The sequence below is a fragment of the Syngnathus scovelli genome, chromosome 18 (genome assembly GCF_024217435.2).
Source record: "Syngnathus scovelli strain Florida chromosome 18, RoL_Ssco_1.2, whole genome shotgun sequence".
NCBI classification, from domain to species: Eukaryota; Metazoa; Chordata; class Actinopteri; order Syngnathiformes; family Syngnathidae; genus Syngnathus; species Syngnathus scovelli.
The window spans coordinates 3,749,630-3,762,800 of NC_090864.1; the positions used below are offsets into that span (position 1 = coordinate 3,749,630).

The 13,171-nt window shown below is 37.7% G+C and overlaps 1 long non-coding RNA gene across 1 annotated transcript in view; it reads left to right on the forward strand.

The window, feature by feature from the left end:
• LOC137839673 (uncharacterized) overlaps nucleotides 1–13,171 on the forward strand; it is a 146,236-nt gene that overhangs the window by 118,245 nt on the left and 14,820 nt on the right. The gene's annotated exons all lie outside the window — the stretch shown is intronic.

The following is a 13,171-nucleotide window of genomic DNA, read 5'->3' on the forward strand; positions in this document are numbered from 1 at the left end:
AAAGGTCACTTCCGGTTTGATTTGGGGTCACTTCCGATTTACCTAAGGTCACTTCCGGTTCATTTGGGGTCACTTCCGGTTTGATTTGGGTCACTTCCGGTCTATTTGAGTCACTTCCGGTTTGAATAGAGGCACTTCCGGTCTAGCTGAGGTCACTTCCGGTTTATTTGTGGTCACTTCCGGTTTAAAAAGGTCACTTCCGGTTTAAAAAGGTCACTTCCGGTTTGATTTGGGGTCACTTCCGGTTTACCTGAGGTCACTTCCGGTTCATTTGGGGTCAATTCCGGTTTGATTTGGGTCACTTCCGGTCTATTTGGGTCACTTCCGGTTTGATTAGAGGAACTTCCGGTCTATTTAGGTCACTTCCGGTTTGATTAGAGGCACTTCCGGTCTAGCTGAGGTCACTTCCGGTTTATTTGGGGTCACTTCCGGTTTAAAAAGGTCACTTCCGGTTTGATTTGGGGTCACTTCCGGTTTGATTTGGGGTCACTTCCGGTTTACCTGAGGTCACTTCCGGTTCATTTGGGGTCAATTCCGGTTTGATTTGGGGCACTTCCAGTTCATTCCGGGTTCATTGGGGCACTTCAGGGTCAATCCAAGATGGCCGCCACTCTGGAAGTGGGGGTCAAGGGTTGAATTGTGGAAGTGGGGGTGAAGGGGGTGAATATGGTAAGCATAAGGTGAACAAAGTGAATAAAGTTGGAATGGGTTGAATCGGTTGAAAAATGTAGAAATTAGAAGGGAAAAACTAAATTTTGGGAAAATTTGGTGTGAATTTCAAAATTGAAAATTTGGAAATTTTGCTAAGTGGGAAGGTGTGGAATAGGTAGGCAAAAGATGAACAGTTGAAAGTTGGAACGAGTTGAATCGGTGGAAAAATGTAGAAACTAGAAGTGAAAAACTAAATTTTGTGAAATTTTGCAAAATTTTGTGCAAATTTTAAAAGTGAAAACGTGAAATTTTTGAATTTGGCAAGTTTGGGAATGTCCCCAATGTGATTTGAATGTGTTGAAATAAGTGAATTTCAAACTGGAACAACAAAAATGTGAAATGTTGAATCTGCCATTAAGAATGAATGGGGAAAAAAATGCCACAAAATCGTGAATTTTGTGAAAACGGAAAATTTTTCGAACAAAAAAAATGTAAGCAGCCGTGTCATGAATATTTGGAATAAGTGAAAAGTGGAACGGAGTGAATCGGTTGAAGTATGTGGAAGGAGTTAAGCGTCAAAAAAGTGAGCGGAATAAGTAGAATAATAATAATAAAGGACAGCAATAACAATAGTGTGAAGGTCTTCACCTTCACACTAATAATAATAATAAAGGACAGCAATAACAATAGTGTGAAGGTCTTCACCTTCACACTAATAATAATAATAATAATAATAAAGGACAGCAATAACAATAGTGTGAAGGTCTTCACCTTCACACTAATATGGTGTAGAATAACATATGTGTGAAGGCCATCGCCTTCACACAATAATAATAATAATAATAGAGAATGGTGTAGAATAACATATGTGTGAAGGCCATCGCCTTCACACAACTAGAATTTGCAATTCCTGAAGAAATTGCGTGTGAAGGTGAAGAGGTTGAATAAATACTTGGGGAATGTTGCAGAATGATGTTGAAAAGAGTTGAATCGGTTGAAAAATGTAGAAATTACAAGGGAAAAAGGAAATTTGGGAAAATTGGGTGTGAATTTCAAAATTGAAAATTTGGAATTTTGGGTAAGTGGGAAGTTGTGGAATAGGTAGGAAAATGATGAACAGTTGAAAGGTGGAATGGGTTGAATAAGTTGAAAATGTAGAAATTAGAGTAGAAAAACAAAATTGTAGAGAATTTTTGGTAAGTGGGAAGTTGTGGAATAGGAAGGCAAAAGAGGAACAGTTGAAAGTTGGAACGAGTTGAATCGGTTAAAAAATGTAGAAGTTAGAGCAAATCTTGAATCCTAATAGAGAATGAATGGGAATTAAAAGAAAAAAAAATTGCACCAAAAGTTTCTGAAATTTGGAACAAAAGGAAAGAAACGGCTTCAGGAGGTTCACTTTTGGGGTTAAAATGTTGAAATGGGTTTAATCGGGCAAAATTTGCAAAAGTTAGCGCAAATGTAGGTATTTAGGGCACTTAATGTTGAAATATGGTCATTTCCGGTTTGATTTGGGTCACTTCCGGTTTGATTAGAGGCACTTCCGGTCTATTTAGGTCACTTCCGGTTTGATTAGAGGCACTTCCGGTCTAGCTGAGGTCACTTCCGGTTTATTTGGGGTCACTTCCGGTTTAAAAAGGTCACTTCCGGTTTGATTTGGGGTCACTTCCGGTTTGATTTGGGGTCACTTCCGGTTTACCTGAGGTCACTTCCGGTTCATTTGGGGTCAATTCCGGTTTGATTTGGGGCACTTCCAGTTCATTCCGGGTTCATTGGGGCACTTCAGGGTCAATCCAAGATGGCCGCCACTCTGGAAGTGGGGGTCAAGGGTTGAATTGTGGAAGTGGGGGTGAAGGGGGTGAATATGGTAAGCATAAGGTGAACAAAGTGAATAAAGTTGGAATGGGTTGAATCGGTTGAAAAATGTAGAAATTAGAAGGGAAAAACTAAATTTTGGGAAAATTTGGTGTGAATTTCAAAATTGAAAATTTGGAAATTTTGCTAAGTGGGAAGGTGTGGAATAGGTAGGCAAAAGATGAACAGTTGAAAGTTGGAACGAGTTGAATCGGTGGAAAAATGTAGAAACTAGAAGTGAAAAACTAAATTTTGTGAAATTTTGCAAAATTTTGTGCAAATTTTAAAAGTGAAAACGTGAAATTTTTGAATTTGGCAAGTTTGGGAATGTCCCCAATGTGATTTGAATGTGTTGAAATAAGTGAATTTCAAACTGGAACAACAAAAATGTGAAATGTTGAATCTGCCATTAAGAATGAATGGGGAAAAAAATGCCACAAAATCGTGAATTTTGTGAAAACGGAAAATTTTTCGAACAAAAAAAATGTAAGCAGCCGTGTCATGAATATTTGGAATAAGTGAAAAGTGGAACGGAGTGAATCGGTTGAAGTATGTGGAAGGAGTTAAGCGTCAAAAAAGTGAGCGGAATAAGTAGAATAATAATAATAATAACTAGAATTTGCAATTCCTGAAGAAATTGCGTGTGAAGGTGAAGAGGTTGAATAAATACTTGGGGAATGTTGCAGAATGATGTTGAAAAGAGTTGAATCGGTTGAAAAATGTAGAAATTACAAGGGAAAAAGGAAATTTGGGAAAATTGGGTGTGAATTTCAAAATTGAAAATTTGGAATTTTGGGTAAGTGGGAAGTTGTGGAATAGGTAGGAAAATGATGAACAGTTGAAAGGTGGAATGGGTTGAATAAGTTGAAAATGTAGAAATTAGAGTAGAAAAACAAAATTGTAGAGAATTTTTGGTAAGTGGGAAGTTGTGGAATAGGAAGGCAAAAGAGGAACAGTTGAAAGTTGGAACGAGTTGAATCGGTTAAAAAATGTAGAAGTTAGAGCAAATCTTGAATCCTAATAGAGAATGAATGGGAATTAAAAGAAAAAAAAATTGCACCAAAAGTTTCAGAAATTTGGAACAAAAGGAAAAAAACGGCTTCAGGAGGTTCACTTTTGGGGTTAAAATGTTGAAATGGGTTTAATCGGGCAAAATTTGCAAAAGTTAGCGCAAATGCAGGTATTTAGGGCACTTAATGTTGAAATATGGTCATTTCCGGTTTGATTTGGGTCACTTCCGGTTTGATTAGAGGCACTTCCGGTCTAGCTGAGGTCACTTCCGGTTTATTTGGGGTCACTTCCGGTTGAAAAAGGTAACTTCCGGTTGAAAAAGGTCACTTCCGGTTTGATTTGGGGTCACTTCCGGTTTGATTTGGGGTCACTTCCGGTTTACCTGAGGTCACTTCCGGTTCATTTGGGGTCAATCCCGGTTTGATTTGGGGCACTTCCAGTTCATTCCGCGTACATTGGGGCACTTCAGGGTCAATCCAAGATGGCCGCCACTCTGGAAGTGGGGGTCAAGGGTTGAATTGTGGAAGTGGGGGTGAAGGGGGTGAATATGGTAAGCATAAGGTGAACAAAGTGAATAAAGTTGGAATGGGTTGAATCGGTTGAAAAATGTAGAAATTAGAAGGGAAAAACTAAATTTTGGGAAAATTTGGTGTGAATTTCAAAATTGAAAATTTGGAAATTTTGCTAAGTGGGAAGGTGTGGAATAGGTAGGCAAAAGATGAACAGTTGAAAGTTGGAACGAGTTGAATCGGTGGAAAAATGTAGAAACTAGAAGTGAAAAACTAAATTTTGTGAAATTTTGCAAAATTTTGTGCAAATTTTAAAAGTGAAAACGTGAAATTTTTGAATTTGGCAAGTTTGGGAATGTCCCCAATGTGATTTGAATGTGTTGAAATAAGTGAATTTCAAACTGGAACAACAAAAATGTGAAATGTTGAATCTGCCATTAAGAATGAATGGGGAAAAAAATGCCACAAAATCGTGAATTTTGTGAAAACGGAAAATTTTTCGAACAAAAAAAATGTAAGCAGCCGTGTCATGAATATTTGGAATAAGTGAAAAGTGGAACGGAGTGAATCGGTTGAAGTATGTGGAAGGAGTTAAGCGTCAAAAAAGTGAGCGGAATAAGTAGAATAATAATAATAACTAGAATTTGCAATTCCTGAAGAAATTGCGTGTGAAGGTGAAGAGGTTGAATAAATACTTGGGGAATGTTGCAGAATGATGTTGAAAAGAGTTGAATTGGTTGAAAAATGTAGAAATTACAAGGGAAAAAGGAAATTTGGGAAAATTGGGTGTGAATTTCAAAATTGAAAATTTGGAATTTTGGGTAAGTGGGAAGTTGTGGAATAGGTAGGAAAATGATGAACAGTTGAAAGGTGGAATGGGTTGAATAAGTTGAAAATGTAGAAATTAGAGTAGAAAAACAAAATTGTAGAGAATTTTTGGTAAGTGGGAAGTTGTGGAATAGGAAGGCAAAAGAGGAACAGTTGAAAGTTGGAACGAGTTGAATCGGTTAAAAAATGTAGAAGTTAGAGCAAATCTTGAATCCTAATAGAGAATGAATGGGAATTAAAAGAAAAAAAAAATTGCACCAAAAGTTTCTGAAATTTGGAACAAAAGGAAAGAAACGGCTTCAGGAGGTTCACTTTTGGGGTTAAAATGTTGAAATGGGTTTAATCGGGCAAAACTTGCAAAAGTTAGCGCAAATGTAGGTATTTAGGGCACTTAATGTTGAAATATGGTCATTTCCGGTTTGATTTGGGTCACTTCCGGTTTGATTAGAGGCACTTCCGGTCCAGCTGAGGTCACTTCCGGTTTATTTGGGGTCACTTCCGGTTGAAAAAGGTTACTTCCGGTTTAAAAAGGTCACTTCCGGTTTGATTTGGGGTCACTTCCGGTTTTAAAAGGTCACTTCCGGTTTGATTTGGGGTCACTTCCGATTTACCTAAGGTCACTTCCGGTTCATTTGGGGTCACTTCCGGTTTGATTTGGGTCACTTCCGGTCTATTTGAGTCACTTCCGGTTTGAATAGAGGCACTTCCGGTCTAGCTGAGGTCACTTCCGGTTTATTTGTGGTCACTTCCGGTTTAAAAAGGTCACTTCCGGTTTAAAAAGGTCACTTCCGGTTTGATTTGGGGTCACTTCCGGTTTACCTGAGGTCACTTCCGGTTCATTTGGGGTCAATTCCGGTTTGATTTGGGTCACTTCCGGTCTATTTGGGTCACTTCCGGTTTGATTAGAGGAACTTCCGGTCTATTTAGGTCACTTCCGGTTTGATTAGAGGCACTTCCGGTCTAGCTGAGGTCACTTCCGGTTTATTTGGGGTCACTTCCGGTTTAAAAAGGTCACTTCCGGTTTGATTTGGGGTCACTTCCGGTTTGATTTGGGGTCACTTCCGGTTTACCTGAGGTCACTTCCGGTTCATTTGGGGTCAATTCCGGTTTGATTTGGGGCACTTCCAGTTCATTCCGGGTTCATTGGGGCACTTCAGGGTCAATCCAAGATGGCCGCCACTCTGGAAGTGGGGGTCAAGGGTTGAATTGTGGAAGTGGGGGTGAAGGGGGTGAATATGGTAAGCATAAGGTGAACAAAGTGAATAAAGTTGGAATGGGTTGAATCGGTTGAAAAATGTAGAAATTAGAAGGGAAAAACTAAATTTTGGGAAAATTTGGTGTGAATTTCAAAATTGAAAATTTGGAAATTTTGCTAAGTGGGAAGGTGTGGAATAGGTAGGCAAAAGATGAACAGTTGAAAGTTGGAACGAGTTGAATCGGTGGAAAAATGTAGAAACTAGAAGTGAAAAACTAAATTTTGTGAAATTTTGCAAAATTTTGTGCAAATTTTAAAAGTGAAAACGTGAAATTTTTGAATTTGGCAAGTTTGGGAATGTCCCCAATGTGATTTGAATGTGTTGAAATAAGTGAATTTCAAACTGGAACAACAAAAATGTGAAATGTTGAATCTGCCATTAAGAATGAATGGGGAAAAAAATGCCACAAAATCGTGAATTTTGTGAAAACGGAAAATTTTTCGAACAAAAAAAATGTAAGCAGCCGTGTCATGAATATTTGGAATAAGTGAAAAGTGGAACGGAGTGAATCGGTTGAAGTATGTGGAAGGAGTTAAGCGTCAAAAAAGTGAGCGGAATAAGTAGAATAATAATAATAAAGGACAGCAATAACAATAGTGTGAAGGTCTTCACCTTCACACTAATAATAATAATAAAGGACAGCAATAACAATAGTGTGAAGGTCTTCACCTTCACACTAATAATAATAATAATAATAATAAAGGACAGCAATAACAATAGTGTGAAGGTCTTCACCTTCACACTAATATGGTGTAGAATAACATATGTGTGAAGGCCATCGCCTTCACACAATAATAATAATAATAATAGAGAATGGTGTAGAATAACATATGTGTGAAGGCCATCGCCTTCACACAACTAGAATTTGCAATTCCTGAAGAAATTGCGTGTGAAGGTGAAGAGGTTGAATAAATACTTGGGGAATGTTGCAGAATGATGTTGAAAAGAGTTGAATCGGTTGAAAAATGTAGAAATTACAAGGGAAAAAGGAAATTTGGGAAAATTGGGTGTGAATTTCAAAATTGAAAATTTGGAATTTTGGGTAAGTGGGAAGTTGTGGAATAGGTAGGAAAATGATGAACAGTTGAAAGGTGGAATGGGTTGAATAAGTTGAAAATGTAGAAATTAGAGTAGAAAAACAAAATTGTAGAGAATTTTTGGTAAGTGGGAAGTTGTGGAATAGGAAGGCAAAAGAGGAACAGTTGAAAGTTGGAACGAGTTGAATCGGTTAAAAAATGTAGAAGTTAGAGCAAATCTTGAATCCTAATAGAGAATGAATGGGAATTAAAAGAAAAAAAAATTGCACCAAAAGTTTCTGAAATTTGGAACAAAAGGAAAGAAACGGCTTCAGGAGGTTCACTTTTGGGGTTAAAATGTTGAAATGGGTTTAATCGGGCAAAATTTGCAAAAGTTAGCGCAAATGTAGGTATTTAGGGCACTTAATGTTGAAATATGGTCATTTCCGGTTTGATTTGGGTCACTTCCGGTTTGATTAGAGGCACTTCCGGTCTATTTAGGTCACTTCCGGTTTGATTAGAGGCACTTCCGGTCTAGCTGAGGTCACTTCCGGTTTATTTGGGGTCACTTCCGGTTGAAAAAGGTCACTTCCGGTTTGATTTGGGGTCACTTCCGGTTTGATTTGGGGTCACTTCCGGTTTACCTGAGGTCACTTCCGGTTCATTTGGGGTCAATTCCGGTTTGATTTGGGGCACTTCCAGTTCATTCCGGGTTCATTGGGGCACTTCAGGGTCAATCCAAGATGGCCGCCACTCTGGAAGTGGGGGTCAAGGGTTGAATTGTGGAAGTGGGGGTGAAGGGGGTGAATATGGTAAGCATAAGGTGAACAAAGTGAATAAAGTTGGAATGGGTTGAATCGGTTGAAAAATGTAGAAATTAGAAGGGAAAAACTAAATTTTGGGAAAATTTGGTGTGAATTTCAAAATTGAAAATTTGGAAATTTTGCTAAGTGGGAAGGTGTGGAATAGGTAGGCAAAAGATGAACAGTTGAAAGTTGGAACGAGTTGAATCGGTGGAAAAATGTAGAAACTAGAAGTGAAAAACTAAATTTTGTGAAATTTTGCAAAATTTTGTGCAAATTTTAAAAGTGAAAACGTGAAATTTTTGAATTTGGCAAGTTTGGGAATGTCCCCAATGTGATTTGAATGTGTTGAAATAAGTGAATTTCAAACTGGAACAACAAAAATGTGAAATGTTGAATCTGCCATTAAGAATGAATGGGGAAAAAAATGCCACAAAATCGTGAATTTTGTGAAAACGGAAAATTTTTCGAACAAAAAAAATGTAAGCAGCCGTGTCATGAATATTTGGAATAAGTGAAAAGTGGAACGGAGTGAATCGGTTGAAGTATGTGGAAGGAGTTAAGCGTCAAAAAAGTGAGCGGAATAAGTAGAATAATAATAATAATAACTAGAATTTGCAATTCCTGAAGAAATTGCGTGTGAAGGTGAAGAGGTTGAATAAATACTTGGGGAATGTTGCAGAATGATGTTGAAAAGAGTTGAATCGGTTGAAAAATGTAGAAATTACAAGGGAAAAAGGAAATTTGGGAAAATTGGGTGTGAATTTCAAAATTGAAAATTTGGAATTTTGGGTAAATGGGAAGTTGTGGAATAGGTAGGAAAATGATGAACAGTTGAAAGGTGGAATGGGTTGAATAAGTTGAAAATGTAGAAATTAGAGTAGAAAAACAAAATTGTAGAGAATTTTTGGTAAGTGGGAAGTTGTGGAATAGGAAGGCAAAAGAGGAACAGTTGAAAGTTGGAACGAGTTGAATCGGTTAAAAAATGTAGAAGTTAGAGCAAATCTTGAATCCTAATAGAGAATGAATGGGAACTAAAAGAAAAAAAAATTGCACCAAAAGTTTCTGAAATTTGGAACAAAAGGAAAGAAACGGCTTCAGGAGGTTCACTTTTGGGGTTAAAATGTTGAAATGGGTTTAATCGGGCAAAATTTGCAAAAGTTAGCGCAAATGTAGGTAATTAGGGCACTTAATGTTGAAATATGGTCATTTCCGGTTTGATTTGGGTCACTTCCGGTTTGATTAGAGGCACTTCCGGTCTAGCTCAGGTCACTTCCGGTTTATTTGGGGTCACTTCCGGTTTAAAAAGGTCACTTCCGGTTGAAAAAGGTCACTTCCGGTTTGATTTGGGGTCACTTCCGGTTTGATTTGGGGTCACTTCCGGTTTACCTGAGGTCACTTCCGGTTCATTTGGGGTCAATTCCGGTTTGATTTGGGGCACTTCCAGTTCATTCCGGGTTCATTGGGGCACTTCAGGGTCAATCCAAGATGGCCGCCACTCTGGAAGTGGGGGTCAAGGGTTGAATTGTGGAAGTGGGGGTGAAGGGGGTGAATATGGTAAGCATAAGGTGAACAAAGTGAATAAAGTTGGAATGGGTTGAATCGGTTGAAAAATGTAGAAATTAGAAGGGAAAAAACTAAATTTTGGGAAAATTTGGTGTGAATTTCAAAATTGAAAATTTGGAAATTTTGCTAAGTGGGAAGGTGTGGAATAGGTAGGCAAAAGATGAACAGTTGAAAGTTGGAACGAGTTGAATCGGTGGAAAAATGTAGAAACTAGAAGTGAAAAACTAAATTTTGTGAAATTTTGCAAAATTTTGTGCAAATTTTAAAAGTGAAAACGTGAAATTTTTGAATTTGGCAAGTTTGGGAATGTCCCCAATGTGATTTGAATGTGTTGAAATAAGTGAATTTCAAACTGGAACAACAAAAATGTGAAATGTTGAATCTGCCATTAAGAATGAATGGGGAAAAAAATGCCACAAAATCGTGAATTTTGTGAAAACGGAAAATTTTTCGAACAAAAAAAATGTAAGCAGCCGTGTCATGAATATTTGGAATAAGTGAAAAGTGGAACGGAGTGAATCGGTTGAAGTATGTGGAAGGAGTTAAGCGTCAAAAAAGTGAGCGGAATAAGTAGAATAATAATAATAATAATAATAATAATAATAATAATAAAGGACAGCAATAACAATAGTGTGAAGGTCTTCACCTTCACACTAATAATAATAATAAAGGACAGCAATAACAATAGTGTGAAGGTCTTCACCTTCACACTAATAACTAGAATTTGCAATTCCTGAAGAAATTGCGTGTGAAGGTGAAGAGGTTGAATAAATACTTGGGGAATGTTGCAGAATGATGTTGAAAAGAGTTGAATCGGTTGAAAAATGTAGAAATTACAAGGGAAAAAGGAAATTTGGGAAAATTGGGTGTGAATTTCAAAATTGAAAATTTGGAATTTTGGGTAAGTGGGAAGTTGTGGAATAGGTAGGAAAATGATGAACAGTTGAAAGGTGGAATGGGTTGAATAAGTTGAAAATGTAGAAATTAGAGTAGAAAAACAAAATTGTAGAGAATTTTTGGTAAGTGGGAAGTTGTGGAATAGGAAGGCAAAAGAGGAACAGTTGAAAGTTGGAACGAGTTGAATCGGTTAAAAAATGTAGAAGTTAGAGCAAATCTTGAATCCTAATAGAGAATGAATGGGAATTAAAAGAAAAAAAAATTGCACCAAAAGTTTCTGAAATTTGGAACAAAAGGAAAGAAACGGCTTCAGGAGGTTCACTTTTGGGGTTAAAATGTTGAAATGGGTTTAATCGGGCAAAATTTGCAAAAGTTAGCGCAAATGTAGGTATTTAGGGCACTTAATGTTGAAATATGGTCATTTCCGGTTTGATTTGGGTCACTTCCGGTTTGATTAGAGGCACTTCCGGTCTATTTAGGTCACTTCCGGTTTGATTAGAGGCACTTCCGGTCTAGCTGAGGTCACTTCCGGTTTATTTGGGGTCACTTCCGGTTTAAAAAGGTCACTTCCGGTTTGATTTGGGGTCACTTCCGGTTTGATTTGGGGTCACTTCCGGTTTACCTGAGGTCACTTCCGGTTCATTTGGGGTCAATTCCGGTTTGATTTGGGGCACTTCCAGTTCATTCCGGGTTCATTGGGGCACTTCAGGGTCAATCCAAGATGGCCGCCACTCTGGAAGTGGGGGTCAAGGGTTGAATTGTGGAAGTGGGGGTGAAGGGGGTGAATATGGTAAGCATAAGGTGAACAAAGTGAATAAAGTTGGAATGGGTTGAATCGGTTGAAAAATGTAGAAATTAGAAGGGAAAAACTAAATTTTGGGAAAATTTGGTGTGAATTTCAAAATTGAAAATTTGGAAATTTTGCTAAGTGGGAAGGTGTGGAATAGGTAGGCAAAAGATGAACAGTTGAAAGTTGGAACGAGTTGAATCGGTGGAAAAATGTAGAAACTAGAAGTGAAAAACTAAATTTTGTGAAATTTTGCAAAATTTTGTGCAAATTTTAAAAGTGAAAACGTGAAATTTTTGAATTTGGCAAGTTTGGGAATGTCCCCAATGTGATTTGAATGTGTTGAAATAAGTGAATTTCAAACTGGAACAACAAAAATGTGAAATGTTGAATCTGCCATTAAGAATGAATGGGGAAAAAAATGCCACAAAATCGTGAATTTTGTGAAAACGGAAAATTTTTCGAACAAAAAAAATGTAAGCAGCCGTGTCATGAATATTTGGAATAAGTGAAAAGTGGAACGGAGTGAATCGGTTGAAGTATGTGGAAGGAGTTAAGCGTCAAAAAAGTGAGCGGAATAAGTAGAATAATAATAACTAGAATTTGCAATTCCTGAAGAAATTGCGTGTGAAGGTGAAGAGGTTGAATAAATACTTGGGGAATGTTGCAGAATGATGTTGAAAAGAGTTGAATCGGTTGAAAAATGTAGAAATTACAAGGGAAAAAGGAAATTTGGGAAAATTGGGTGTGAATTTCAAAATTGAAAATTTGGAATTTTGGGTAAGTGGGAAGTTGTGGAATAGGTAGGAAAATGATGAACAGTTGAAAGGTGGAATGGGTTGAATAAGTTGAAAATGTAGAAATTAGAGTAGAAAAACAAAATTGTAGAGAATTTTTTGGTAAGTGGGAAGTTGTGGAATAGGAAGGCAAAAGAGGAACAGTTGAAAGTTGGAACGAGTTGAATCGGTTAAAAAATGTAGAAGTTAGAGCAAATCTTGAATCCTAATAAAGAATGAATGGGAATTAAAAGAAAAAAAAATTGCACCAAAAGTTTCTGAAATTTGGAACAAAAGGCAAGAAACGGCTTCAGGAGGTTCACTTTTGGGGTTAAAATGTTGAAATGGGTTTAATCGGGCAAAATTTGCAAAAGGTAGCGCAAATGTAGGTATTTAGGGCACTTAATGTTGAAATATGGTCATTTCCGGTTTGATTTGGGTCACTTCCGGTTTGATTAGAGGCACTTCCGGTCCAGCTGAGGTCACTTCCGGTTTATTTGGGGTCACTTCCGGTTGAGAAAGGTCACTTCCGGTTGAAAAAGGTCACTTCCGGTTTGATTTGGGGTCACTTCCGGTTTGATTTGGGGTCACTTCCGGTTTACCTGATGTCACTTCCGGTTCATTTGGGGTCACTTCCGGTTTGATTTGGGGTCACTTCCGGTTTACCTGAGGTCACTTCCGGTTCATTTGGGGTCAATTCCGGTTTGATTTGGGGCACTTCCAGTTCATTCCGGGTTCATTGGGGCACTTCAGGGTCAATCCAAGATGGCCGCCACTCTGGAAGTGGGGGTCAAGGGTTGAATTGTGGAAGTGGGGGTGAAGGGGGTGAATATGGTAAGCATAAGGTGAACAAAGTGAATAAAGTTGGAATGGATTGAATCGGTTGAAAAATGTAGAAATTAGAAGGGAAAAACTAAATTTTGGGAAAATTTGGTGTGAATTTCAAAATTGAAAATTTGGAAATTTTGCTAAGTGGGAAGGTGTGGAATAGGTAGGCAAAAGATGAACAGTTGAAAGTTGGAACGAGTTGAATCGGTGGAAAAATGTAGAAACTAGAAGTGAAAAACTAAATTTTGTGAAATTTTGCAAAATTTTGTGCAAATTTTAAAAGTGAAAACGTGAAATTTTTGAATTTGGCAAGTTTGGGAATGTCCCCAATGTGATTTGAATGTGTTGAAATAAGTGAATTTCAAACTGGAACAACAAATATGTGAAATGTT